Here is a 14,768-nt window from a genome sequence, read left to right on the forward strand (position 1 = left end):
CTCTCTGTATATTGTTTTCTGCATGTGTTTCTGTGTGTTTCTGTGTCTCTCAGTCTTGTCTTCTATCTGTGTTAGTTTACGCAGCTGTGCAATCAACTATTTACCTTGCAAGGAAAATAATAGGTCTGTGGACTAATACTAGATAAAATGATAACTAAGACTAGATAAAATAATATGCAGAGCACACTAATTAACAGGTATCTGAGGCTTGGAGAATGCTCGAGACGACTGGGGAAGAGGTCAAGGGCGAAAGGAGAGTTCTACAGTCTGGGAGCAAAGCTGAATCCTGGGGCTAAGAGTCAACAAGTGTGAAGATTCCATAGCAGAAATGGTGAAGAATATTTAAGAAAAACATTTCTTAAAATTTATTTAAAAAATGTTCTGGTTTTCATGCTCTGAAAACTACCCCCTCCATTTTCCAAAACATGTACATAATGTTTGCCACACGTACATCTATAAGTTGGTGGTGCTTTAGAGAATAAAATAATCTGAGTTATACCTGGAAGAGCCATAATATAGCAATGAACACCATGCCTAGTACACAGTGTAAGCAGAGAAGCAGCTGGCAAATGCCTGGCTAAGAAGTGGAGACAAGACACACCGACCTTGCCCAAATATAGTAGAGGATGTGTACCCTTGAAGTGGGATGTATACAACACGTGACCGTTAAGGTTCCCTGCAGAACCAAGTGCTATAACTAAAATGATGTATAATCTCTGTTAATCCCTTCATTTTGCAAGTGTAGACACAGACTGCAGGGAAATATAATCATTCTCTCATGACTTTTCTATTAGGCATAACTTCCTAAGAACTCCATTGTGAGAGAAGCTTAGTTTATATTTCATGATATTTCATATAATAATAATGTGGTTCCTGTGTAACTGTACCACTAAAAATAGCACCATGTCTCTGTAATTGCTAGCACAGTTGATAGTCTGTGCACTATGCAGGGACGTGTCTCATTCCATAAATCATTCACAACTGCCGCAGTGATCCAACAGTTCATGATCTTAAGCAAATAAAAATGAACATATTCCCTAAACAACTGCACACATACACTGACCCTCAGCTCTTCTGCAGTTTGATTTTTTTTTTTTTTTTTTGGGTTAAAGCCAGAAAAACAGTATGTCTTTTTTGGTAACTTTTAGTGTTCCTTTAGATCTTCATCTCCTAACAAAGTGTAAGAGAACTCCAAATGTGTGTAATGTGACTGCCCTAAAGCATGTTAAAGGTTGGATCTATTCTATGACATGAATTAACATATCATCCTTGACAAAACCGGATTTGGTAACTTATAACTTCACCTTAGGAATATACTCCCAAGTAAAAATAATCACCATAATGTTTGATCCTTGTGATTATTTTAAGCCCAACCTGGCCTCCCTAGGGTTCTGGTGAAAGAGGCTCCAAGTCATCAAAGAGAGAGAAAGACAAATCAGGACAATGAAGAAGTAACTCTGCTCGTCCCATGACTATGTAGCCAAAGAGGCAGGAGGTGGTACCAGAGTTGATACTCTTACGATGCCAGAGGTGGAGGATCCTAATTTTTAACCATAAAATAATCGCTTTGAAAATATTTTCTATTATAAGCTATTTAAGTATGTTAGAATAACTAACATAATTGTTAAAGCCGTACGCAATTATAAAAAGTTTTATGATGCACAATACTCACTTGGGCTGATTTTGTTTTTCCTCGGAACTAGGGGACTTTGTCCACTGTTACCATTTCATCAGCCCTCTTGTGCTGTTCTCCCAGGAGTTGAAGAAAACTCTACTAGTTGGTAGAAGAACTGTTCCTAATGACAGCATTCTGCCTGGAACGTCATAGGCATTGAATAAATATTTGTAATAGACAAATACGTGTAACGGACACGTACTTTTGGCTAGACCCATTCCAGTCTTCAGCACCCAATTTCACTTTCTGGATTTACTCTTCCTTCACGCTCAGTACTTGTAATTTGAGTGAGACTGATCCTACTCCCCGACCCCCAACCTAAAGCACAGACCTATTACCCAGGCCTGGCTCTTCACATATTTTACATATGCTCTTTCCTGGTCAAAATGAATATGCAACTTAAACCAGTATGATAAATGCTCGATTCTAGGATGTCAGTTGGAATTTTGGAATAGAAAAAAATCTTGCTTTCTAATAGAAATTCTGGCTATAAAAATGACATGAGTCTGGAAATGTCAGGTTTCTCCACATCAACACTGCCTGTTCAGGAAAGAGTTCAAAACAGGAAAAAAACAGAGAGAGTGAAAGAGCATGTAAGAGCGAGAGACAGAAAGACATGATAAATTGGATAAATTCCTATATTCTGCCATGCCTAAATCCAAACACACCTGTAATTTTCAGGCATTGAATAAAATTTTTTTAAATGTACGTTTATCTGAATTGGGTTGTGGTTACTAGTAAAAGAAAGAATTCTGATTAACACATTTTCAATTTTTCATATTTCCCCCAAAGTGAAGTGTGTTCCATTCATGAAACAAAAATGTGCCAGAGTATGGCATGTTTCTAGTATGATGGGAGAATTACACATAAATTTCTTTAGGCTGATCAAATAAAAATACCTTAGAAAATGTTGGTAGTAGACTAAAACAGAAGAAATGACTCATTTTTTTAGCTCTTATTTTCTCTTAAGTGGGAGGGTGTGATACGTGGTCCCTAAGATGACCCCCAGTGATTCCACTCCTGGTATTCCTGCCTTTGATAATCTCCTCCCTTTGACTGTGGGCTGGATTTAGTGACTCACTTCTAACCAATAGAAACCTATGACATCATTTCTGCATTTAGGCTATAAAGAAACAAGTGCTTCCTCTTGAAGCTCTCCTGCTCTTTCGTGAATTTCTCACCATGTCACGTATTGTCCTGTGGAGTCCATGTTAATTAGATTTGAATCAGATCGTCTGCCAGTCAAATCTCTAGATTGGACTGCAGCTCCAGATCATAGGTTGACTACAACCTCACGAGTGAGCTGGAGGCGTGGACACCTAGATACACAGCACACAGATTCTTAATCCACAGAAAATATGAAATAACAAATGGGTACTATTTTAAGTTGCTAAGCTTTGGAGTAGTATATTACACAGAAATAGATAACAACACATAGGAATAGAATCATGATCAGAGCTTATACAATGGAATCAAAGTTGCTACTGTAAAACTGTAGCTATCTCTTGCCACCAATTAGCAAAAAGCAATCTGCTAAGGGAAATTTGGCTTGTTTCAGCTTTACCTGAATCTCCTGGCTGCTACTATCACCATAAAAGACTTGAATAAAGTTCTCTCTTCTAAGCAAACTCAACATATAATTTCTGGCTTTTCCCCTTATGTTACTAGTCTGCCACGATTGCCTTCTATTTAACACTTTGGACCTTCGGTAGCAGAACTCAATATGATGTTACCTGCAATTATTACCTTTACAACACAAACAGGTTCTGAAATGTAATAGCAAAGAAACTTCACTTCCATGAATATGAACAAGTGAAATCGGGGCTGGAAAATTAGAGGACTACCCAGATTAAAAATAGCTAAAACTTCCCCCTAGAGGACTTTTATGCACAAATGTGCTTGGATACATAAGCTCACTTTTGGAGTTGAAATTTTATAAAGGTCTTGTAAATTTTCTTAAAATCCATGTGTATCGAAATTCTAAACTTTGATTATATATCTTAAGAATTCAGAGCCCTAAGATCTAACCCTGTGAAAATAAACTATCTCGGGAGCAAGTAAGCCAGTGGTAGTCACAAGTAAATGTCAGAATACACTCTAAATAAAATCAGGCTTCCTTTCTGGCACCATTGAAGCAACTACTTATTTAATAGACTTTTTCCTAAATTGGTGAATTTAGATTCTCTAGGATAATTTTTAATAAGGTTAAGTTTACTTTTCCTTCCACATTTCCTATTTACTTATTTAGGTTTTCTTTAAAAGCCAAGTCACAGAGCTGTCATTATGAGAGAGTGATTTACATGATCGCACAAATCTTCTTACGATCTTTTCGAGGAAACATATTTCAGCATCTCCTGGAATAGAGACCTGGAATTTTTAGAGAATTTCCAAAATACTCCATCTTCCCACACAACCGCTATGTTGGCTGCTCTGAAAGAGTCTTAATGTGGACGGTTCTGACAGGAATCAAAGGGAGAATCAAAGGCAGAACGTTAGAGTAGACATGACGCCTTTTGAGTTTTCTGGTGAAATCTGAGTTATATCAATTAATAAGCCTGTTTTGTTTAACTTTTGTCATACTGACAGAATTGTTTGGCTATTTAACAATAGGAGTCATGGGCAAACCAGAATACCAGGAAGCACAGGAGAATGAGAGATAGATCAAAGAGAGAGAGGGAGGGTGGGATGGAGAGAGAGACTGGAATTTCCAGATCTGTGTTTCCATACCTGCGTTTTACAAGGCACCACTTCTAGAAGCTACCAGGCTTTTCCCTGTATCACCAATGAGAAAAGTAGCCCCTCCTCTCAAAGGGAAGAGAAAATCAGAGGATTAAATGAGGGGCAGGAACCATTAACTCAACACTTCCCTCCTTTTGATAAAGGTGGAAATCTCCTTTCTGTCAGGGTGTGAAGGAATAACAGATAGTAACAGAACCCTTAACAGATCATTTTTCTCACCTCACGTGTGCCTTCTGTTCTAGAGAGCTATTCCTTTACTCATTCAACAGTGCTTCTCAAGCTTGAATATGCATACAGATCACACAGAGATCTTGTGAAATGTGGATTAATTCCATTGTTCTGGGTAAAGTCTGAGATTCCGAATTCCTAACAAGCTCCTGGTGATGTCAGTCTGTGGACTACATTTTAGTAGCAAGAATTAGAATATCTGGTATTTTGCAAGACTCTCACACTCTCTCTCCTAGTTACTGTGGGAATATATGCAGACACTGTTCTCAAGGAGTGTACAGTATATGCAAAAAGAAAAGTCAATCTGTGTGTAAAAATAGCTCACGCATTAACAAAATTGATAGCAATTAGTGCATTGGGGAGGCACAGACAGGGCTGGCTTCATGGGCGTGTGACCTGTGCAGTCTCACGGGGCCCCATGCTAAGAAGGGTCCACACTTGGTTTCATGCTCTGCTGTCACTCTGGAAATTCTTATTTAGTTGTGAACGAGAGGCACTTCATTTTCATTTTGTACTGGATCCCACAAACTAAGTAGCTGGGTACAGATGAGGTCCTATGGGGCATGAAATAGGGTGAAATCTCCTCCTGCTGAAAGGAATAAGAAATAGTTTCAAAAGGAAGATGTATTTGAGCTGTGCCTTGAAGAGGAGAAGATTGGAACAGATATATATGTGGTGAAGTAATTGCGGGGGGAGCAATCTGGGCGGAGGGTTGGTGCGATCAAAGGAATGAGGACTAGAAACGGTGGCATGTGGGAGGCATGGCAAGTAGTTTAGTGTGACTGGAACATAAAATACTGAGTGCATAGGATGCACTCAATAAATTTTTGTTGAATGCAGGTCTGTTGAATGAGTGTCCCAGGGAGCAACGTACTGGCTGCACTGCCAACCTACGAGAGAAACAGTGATACCACTGTATTAAACTGTAGCAAGTAGTGTGGCCTGTACTTTTAAAGGTTCAAAAGTGGAGATGGGGGCTTCCCTGGTGGCGCAGGGGTTGAGAGTCCGCCTGCCGATGCAGGGGACGCAGGTTCGTGCTCCGGTCCGGGAAGATCCCACATGCCGCGGAGCGGCTGGGCCCGTGAGCCATGGCCGCTGAGCCTGCGTGTCTGGAGCCTGTGCTCCGCAACGGGAGAGGCCACAACAGTGAGAGGCCCGCGTACCGCAAAAAAAAAAAAAAAAGTGGAGATGGTTGAAAGTGAAGATTCAAACAAAGTTCGCTAACAGGTATGTTTCTGAGCCCTGCAAAATGGTGGGCTCTTGTCACAATTGTACCCTAAGAGATTGGGGATGGGGTGGTGATTTCCTCTTTGCTAAAACATTATATTTTAATTTTCACTCATCTGGAGAAATGTTTTTTTTGTTTTGGACATTTTAAAGAAAGCACACATTGAAACAAACAAAATGCTGAACACACAGGCCAGAATGGTATGTTGCTCCCACAATTCCATCTCCAGGGCCAACTCTGTGCCAAGGTTCCCCTTGAAACCAAGAGCAAAAGCCACACTGCAACAGGCACTACCCATGGTGGACTTCACAGCAATGGGATGTGCCCTTGATCTCTAAATCCCCTCTGCTGGCTACCCTAGAACTACTTTTGCATGATGTGATTGGTAATACAGGAGTATTTTATTAAATCCTTACATAAACCAGACCCTGCGCTTTGTATATGACATATTAACCCAGTATATTTTTGCCTTCCATTTTGTAATTGCTATAATTGTAATTAATTTTTCTATCCCTAAAATAACTTCTCAACATAAAACCTTGAAAGGAAATAGAATGCATCAAAAGCTTTTAAGAAGCCTGAAATGTCTAACCTTATAGTTTCTCGCTTTCTTTTTGAGGAAAACAAAGCCAGATAAAACCCCAGCTGAAATAAAGCACTTTTAAAAATTATTCTAGAAACAAGTCTGTCCAGAAATTATGCATCATAAAATGGATATTTATATTTTGCAAATTAGCAGATGAAGTATACCTGAATTGCAATAAAGATGAAAAAAAGCTTTATTTAAAATGTTTATTTCTTCATCTTCAGAGTCTTCAATAAAAAAGCAAATATTGTTTCTGTCTTCTGTCTATTGGTCAGAGTATTATCTACCCAGTCAACCAGACTTTGCTCATGGTGTATAAATGCAGATATAGTGAGTTTCAGAATAAACTACTACAAACTTAGTAACTGGGATCAGCTTTTTCATATATGGTCTGTATCGGTGGTCTTCATTGCTCCCATTAACTGGACACTTTCTAAATACTTGTTCCTTTAGTGTCACAGAGATTAAGTGAAATTTTCCAGTTGAGGAAACAGGTTGGCTTTTTGGTGCTGAGTCTCTCTGGCTTTTAAACAGAAATAAAACAGACCCACTTTGCAATGCTGTTGTTTGGATTGCCTCACTTATGTTCTAAGGTATCTAGGAGAGTCACTCTTCAGAAAGCACGTTCCTTGCTATAGAGACATTTGCATGCACAGAGGACAGACGAATATCATTGAATTGGCAAGTGTCCACAGTCAGGCTGAAGTGTGAAATGCTGTAATTAATTGGGATGTTTCAGACAGAAACCTATTAGACAAATAGTTAAGGGAATTGTGGGATAGGGGTTTCTTGCTTGAGTTATTCAATAATTACTCTCAATTTCATTTTGGCTATGAAATTGTGCCAATGATACCAGATTTGTGTCACACTGGTCTGAGTGAACCCGCCGGCACTGTTGCCATGGTGAAAGACTTAGGAAATGTGCACTCAATTGGTTTCTGAAAATAGGGGATTTTTAATTTATCCTTAAAACCCTTACACATGTAAGCACTCTTCCTCTCACAATTAAACCTTTTATGTTTTAGTTATTTAGTTACCATTACCAAAAGAAATATGTCTAAATGAAATATTGCTGAGTTTTAAAAAATATATATAAAGTGTTAGCGAGACAAAGCATAATGACATCGTAACACATAACATTCATGGTGGCTAATATATTTAATTTAGCTAGTTCAACATTAACCTCTTAATTTCTAGGAACATGTCTAAAGATAGACAAAGTTCAGATCATTTTGAAGGTAGTAAGGTACTACAGATGCAACTTGAAAGATTCATCACTGGAAATCTGAAATTCTGACACATGAAATATTATACTAGCATCAGGGATTAAGAAAAAGGACATTTAACTTGTGTACACTTTCTATTTAATCATCTACCACACTTCTCCAAAGTAAGAACGTTCCTGTAACTCTAAATGTTTAAATAGCCAATATGCCTGGGTGTTTACCCAATTCTCAATTTCTGGGTAGGACTGGGGAAAGTAGGGGGGCGTGGCTCTTCCTCCACAGGGCTCTGATTTTAGCCCAAACAGTTATACAGACATCAAAGAACACCCCTGGACAACCAGAATACAACAGCTGCAGACTTCCTTTGATCTCTGCTCAATGACCTCTGCATCACATTTAGTATCCTTCTTAGCCTGGGATAGTTTCTGAATCCCTATTCCTTCTAGGAAAGCTACTTCCTGCAGACTAACGCTAGTTACCAAAGTCTTTTCCACGGGGGAAGGAACTGTATTGATAACTGTCTTCCCTGTGGGCTGTGTGTGTTCTCTATGCCTATTTAGTACTGACATCTATGGTTTTTGATTCTGGTCTTTCTGACATAGCAACATCCCAATCTGTTGTAATTGGGCTGTAATTAGCAAGAGAACCTTGATAATTCAGGGCTTGTCCTCTATGGGCTGCCTAGGTCTTTTGTTTCCTCAGTATTTAATCATTCCCCTGATGTTGTTCCCTTTATAACATAAATCAGTTGGAAGAAAAAAAATTCTCAAATCAGAAAATTAGCTACCGATTCTAATAAGAAGATTGGTTGAAAAAAAAGCAACTGAAATAACTCAGTGATTTCAATTTTTCATGTCCCCATGTTCTGTAGGAAAATAATTATAATCATGGTTAAGACGTTTATACAATTGTGGACCTTCTGTTTGTATTCAGATGTGTTTTTTGAGATCATTTACTTTACAACTTTTAATATGACTGATCTTATAGACATTTCACTTACCCCCATTGCGTTCCATTTTACCCACCAAAAACGTGTTAAATACTGGCTGCAGAACAGACGCTGTGCTAGGGTTCCTGTGGGAAACTTAAAGGGGGGAATAAACAAACACTCAGTAGCAGAGGGTCCTCCGATGGTATAGACTGACAAAACTCTGACACAGAGGGAAAATGTGATATGCAATACATGAAAATAATAATAAAAGATTTATCCAAATTTATGGGTAGAGGGCTGGCTTAATGGAAAAGGTGGGATTTGAGCAATTCAGTACTTTGTTGCAAAACTGCATTATGCAGATAGCATCTTGGACACCTGAATAAATGTATGCATCTACTTATTCCTAAATGTATCTATATGGAAGAAAAATGTACCTGTGGATTTCTCATGCTGTGTCGAATGATTTACCACCTTAGTGCTTTGGGGAACATGTTATGGGAAGAGCTGAATGCACTCCTGTCCGTTAACTTTTTGGTTCATTTGTTTTTTGTTGCCATAAGCACTTATGATAATAGAAGGTCATCAGCAAGAGAAATGTGTTATTATACATTAAGCAATGCAATCAAGCAGTAAATATATTTACTTCCTAAGAGTACAGCGCCTTGTCCTAAAAGAGAATTAAAATGTGGATAATTGTTGATCACTTTCTCTTGGGTGAATCACAGGTAGGCTCATAATAATGGATATGGTGCTCGAGAAACTGACACATTATTACGTGAAGTCACTGCTTCTCACTTCCTCCCAGAAGGCTGGCTAGGTAAAGGCTATCATACGTCTCAATGCTCCTAGCTCTTCTCCTTTATAGCACACAACACCCTGTGGTTCTTGTTCAATATCTGTTTTCACTGCTAAACTGTAAACTCTAAGAGGGTAGGGCCTTCCTCACTACTAAATATCCAGAGCTATAGTAGGTAAATATTTACTTACTAAATGGGTAAAGAACTATGTTAGAGGATATAGAGAATGCTTTCAAATTATGGCAAAATGATCTTAGTTTATACTTTAAAAAAACTGATGTATTTCTTCTTTGCTCTATATCATAAATGTACCTTGTTGACTTCTGTGGAATCATATCCCACATACATGGTTTCATTATGTGTTTACATATCTGTTTCTCTTGTTTGACTTCCAGATCTCACTCAAGGATATGATGAAAGAGTGTGTGGGAGATGTGCAGTATTTAGAATGGAGACCTCAGGGCTGGGACCAAGTGAACAAAAAGGAACTTTTACTCAGGATGGCTGAAACTTGAAACAGTACAGCCAGGAGGAGAACTTGCAAGATTGTCTGGAAGGGCCACAGTTAGTTATATAAAAAGGGGTTATCTTTCAGGTCCAACCTGAAGATAAACTGAAAGCAAGAAATTAGTATAGTAGGGCTCAAGTCTAGAGGATTTCAAAGAGGGAAGAATATGTAAATCAACTGTACTTCAATTAAAAATAATAAATGAAAAATCAAAGAGGGAAGAAGCAAGAGTAAAAGGAAAGAGGAAAAGTAGTGTCCAGCCAGGGCCTTAGTCTGTCAGGGAGCATGGAGTTGCCACTTTATTAATACCCAGGAAGCTAGGCTAACTGAGAGATACCGTATCTGGCTAGACTATTAACAGCAGGGAGCACCTTATCTGTGAATTTCTAGCACTTTGCACGGTTGTCGAGTATATGGTAGATACCAGTATTTATTGAATTAATGGATGAATCACTGACACTTTCATATTCCAGACAGCTTTATTCTTTGGTTCTACTAGATTCTTTTACCTTGCAATGAGTATGTTTCCAAAACAATGTGACACTGTGAGAATCATAAAGATTATTGCCAAAACAATTAATAATTGTGATTTAAATGTCTTGTATGGATAGAAAATAATCACATTAATTTTTCTCTCTCTAATAAATATGTATATATTTATTTATAATTTACTTTCAAGAATAAAATAGTAACATAGTGAATTTATTTACCAAATTAACATTCTAAACTTAAATTTCATCATGTCAACAATATTTTCTTTTACTAATGGATGTAATCTAATATTAAATATACATATTCACTTTCTGATAATGTAGTGTTTTATTACAAAAGACAAATGATATGTGGATTAAGCTATATAATTCATGGACGCTGATTAGAAAATGTTATTCATTTTGCTTTGCTCTTTCCAGGCACTCTTACTTCCAGTTACTGTGTCATTGATAGTAACCTTCGTTTATCATCAATAATATCATCTTTAAATAGTAAAGATTATGTAAATCTTATTATATGAACATACATATTTCTATATTTTAATTTTGTGAGGGCTATTATTCTCTACTAAAATTGAATTGGTAATTAAGACATTTCTTTTGAAATGTTTGAAAATTTCCTTTTAGCATGTAAATACTTAAGCATTTGCAAAAGGGACATGAAATGTTCCAGACCAGGAGAGACAAGATGTCAGGAAGAAGTCTACACAGATTGGACATCACTAGGGCAGAGGAATATTGTAGAAAATGTGCATTCATGGGATGACCTGACTCCTGGCCAGCTTGAGGAAGGATATCAGACTAGACAACAGCCACAAGACCCTCTCTCTTCCTGTACCAAAGACCTCCCTCTCCTCAGATCACACACTCTCAAAATCTTGAATCCCCATATAAACTACTCAATATTAGATTTGAAACCAAAACCGAGCCACAAAGGATGTAATATGAACAAATAAGAATGTAATAATGTGAAGACAGTAGGGAGCACCTTGGATGTGTGTGACCATTCCTACCCAGGGAAGTTTCCAGATAGGGGAGGCCAAAAGGGTGGCATGCAGAAATTCAGGTAGATGCAAATTCTGCTGAGTGGGAGGCCAGGCACCCAGTCAGTGCTCAGACCAGACTTCACATAACTTCAAAAGCCTACTGTTTCACTTTGCTTAGTCTCCACCCAGAAATAGAAGCAATAAAGAGCAAAATAAGGAGAGAATAAAGAAAACAATAATGTTAATAATGAAGAATGAAAGAAGTAAAACAATTGATACAATAAAAGAATTTCTAAAAGATAATAGATAACATTTTTAAGGTCAATGGTCATTTTAATCACAAAATTTCCCTCTCTGGTTAAAATGTAAACCCTCTGCATCTAGGTAGGTTCTACTTATCACCATTTCTAGGTTTAATCTTTTAAGCTTATTACTAAAATTACTAACTTAGTTTATGCTGAGAGCGATGGTTCACTGGGCATACCCTCACGTTTGGGACACCAAGCTTTCCTAAAAACAAACTTAACAGATAAGGATTTTTTTTGAGTGGTGGTTATGGGGGAATAGCCACTATTTACTTTAAAATGTAAGCTATGAAAATATAGGTCTTGGTCTTGGAAAAGATTTTTTTTCTATATGCCAAAACCAATACTTACATACAATTTTATTGTATTTTGACTTTGATCCTTAATTGTTAATAATGACTAATTTTTCTAGTACTAGTTTATACTCTGGTTTGAGTAGACCTCTCTTTCAACCATCTTGAATATTTTAATTAAATTTAAAATGTTTTCAAAGTGCACACACTGCTCTAGGGCTTTAGGCCAATATCCATCAATTGCTTTGCTCTTTCAGTTGAGTGCAAGTCTCATCCATGACAGCTTTCTGTAAATTAGAGATAAAGCCTTACTCTGCCTTTTTAACATTTTCCATGCAGCTTGATAACTTCTGCATCTTTCCTTTTTCAGGGCCAAAAGAGAAGAAAATTTGTGTTAGATTTCCTCCTTTGTTCTCTCTCATCAATTATTTGCCTTGTATTTATATAGTTTTCTTCTTATTAGCAATCAGATTAAATTCACAAATTGTGCTCAGATGCGCACTGTTTTCCATTAGAGGAACATGTGTCTTTTTATAAGACAAATGATTTTTAAGACCACTTTTAAACATAACAAGATTTAGAAAGGGAGATATACATTGATTTCACCATATGGCTTTTGTCCTAGCTTTGTGAAGCTATTGAAATACGTTATCACATCCTATCTCATCATTAGCATATTCTGACTTACTCTTTGTAAGAAAAATACTCTGCAATCATTCAAGGTTACAATTATCTTTGCATTTTAAATTATTGTTACTCTAACAAAACCTAAAAACATAATTTCTGTTCACTTAAATTTAGCTTTGTATCTTTTTCTTTATTCATTAGAAGATCTTCTATTTACTAAATACAGGAATATAATTTTCACACTAACAGTTTAAAAATATAATTAACTTTTATTCTGATGACTTCTATTGTATTTTACATAGAAATGTACATTTCTGCGGCTTTAATTTTCATATTAACTATATTTATTCTTAACTTTTTAAAATTTACTTTGTTTTTCATATTAAGGAAGTGTCAGCTTCCAGTTGCTGTCGTTGGCTCTTGCTATTTTTGTCAAGATAGGTTAACAAAATCAAGTCTTTATTTAGGATGGACTTTGACACTTTGGGCTAAATGAATGAGGGCAGAATCCCCAAAGTGAACCAGGTACTGCTCAGAACATAGGAAGAACACAAATCCTACTTCCCATGACCTTCTAGACTCTGATATATATATACCCCGAGCTCCTTGAGTCCTGTTGTAGGATTTACTTGTGCACATATCACATCCCCAGCTCAGCATCATCTGTGAATTATGTACAAACCCCCCCCCACATTCTTTCCAGTCACTGGAGGAGGTGACACACCAGGCAGACCCACCACCATGATCCATCGGATTCCACGGAGCAAGCTGAGTCCTCTAGGCAGTCCCATGCCAACCGTGCCAGGCTACGATGCCTTTGCCTTTATGTGTAGTTTCTCATGTGTTTCTCATCTGTTTGGATAGTTATACCTACTAGAAGTATTTTAAAGTGCAATTTCACCAGACACTGTATCAAATGCTTTACCAAAGTGCATGTATTCCATCTACTGCACCCTTTTATCTTCTATTCTTGTCTATACTAAAACGTAGGCCCCTCCCAGCTGCCAGATGCTTCTTCTAGATCCCTCTCATTAGCCAAAAGAAAGTCTGCAATTCTCCACAGCTGTGGCAGGCTCTCATGGCTCCCCATGCCCATGTCACTGTAGAATCTCACTTTTACACCACCTCCCAGTGAGGAGAAGCCCACTGATATATTCCCCCTCTCAGCTGCACAACTTCCTGGAACAGCTTAACAGTTAAGAAACCTGAAGTTTCCTCCCTCAGCTGCACAATTTAAAATCCTCCCCACCAAAGGCAGACCAGGAACCTACATTTTATCCTAAAGAAGCAGCCTTCCACTCATAGTTAAGAATATGGTGGGGCTTCCCTGGTGGTGCAGTGGTTAAGAATCCGCCTGCCAATGCAGGGGTCACGGGTTTGAGCCCTGGTCTGGGAAGATCCCACATGTCGTGGAGCAACTAAGCCCGTGTGCCACAACTACTGGGCCTGCGCTCTAGAGCCCGTGAGCCACAACTACTGAGCCCTCGTGCCACAGCTACTGAAACCTGTGTGCCTACAGCTCGTGCTCCGCAACAAGAGAAGCCACCGCAGTGAGAAGTCCGCACACCGTGACCAAGAGTAGCCCCTGCTTGCTGCAACTAGAGAAAGCCTGCGTGCAGCAATGAAGACCCAATGCAGCCAAAGAAATTAATTAAAAAGAAAAAAGAATATGGTGATCCTGGCTAAAATATGATCGCTACCTTTGTAAGAAGCCTACAATGCCTCATAAAATATCACCCACTATGTGTTTAATTTAATGTTATAAAAACTTTTAATTGTTGTGAGTATGGGGGGCAGGGAGATAAAAATTTGGATAAGTGCTTATGTAAAATAATGCATACTGAGGAAAATACCCGGAATTGCAGTCACATAAAAAAAGAGAAGAAATTTGGTTTGAGGGAATAACATGGATGTTGAGTCTAGAAAGGAGACTGTATTGGCACAATCTTTGTGAAGAGCAACCCTTCTCACAGTCATCCACATGTTTCTAAATAGCCGGGTATTTGAATTGGGTGGGTATTGTGAACAGTTACATTTATAGTTCTCCCCAGACTTCTTAAGTGTTCACTGAAAATAAACATAATAAAAATGGTTTTTAAAAAGGGAGATGAGAAATACTGACCAAATTTAATACTACCACATCTC

This window comes from Delphinapterus leucas, chromosome 12, assembly GCF_059928025.1.
Source record: "Delphinapterus leucas isolate spDelLeu-1000000601 "Yukka" chromosome 12, BTC_Dleu_Yukka2, whole genome shotgun sequence".
In the NCBI taxonomy this organism is placed as follows: domain Eukaryota; kingdom Metazoa; phylum Chordata; class Mammalia; order Artiodactyla; family Monodontidae; genus Delphinapterus; species Delphinapterus leucas.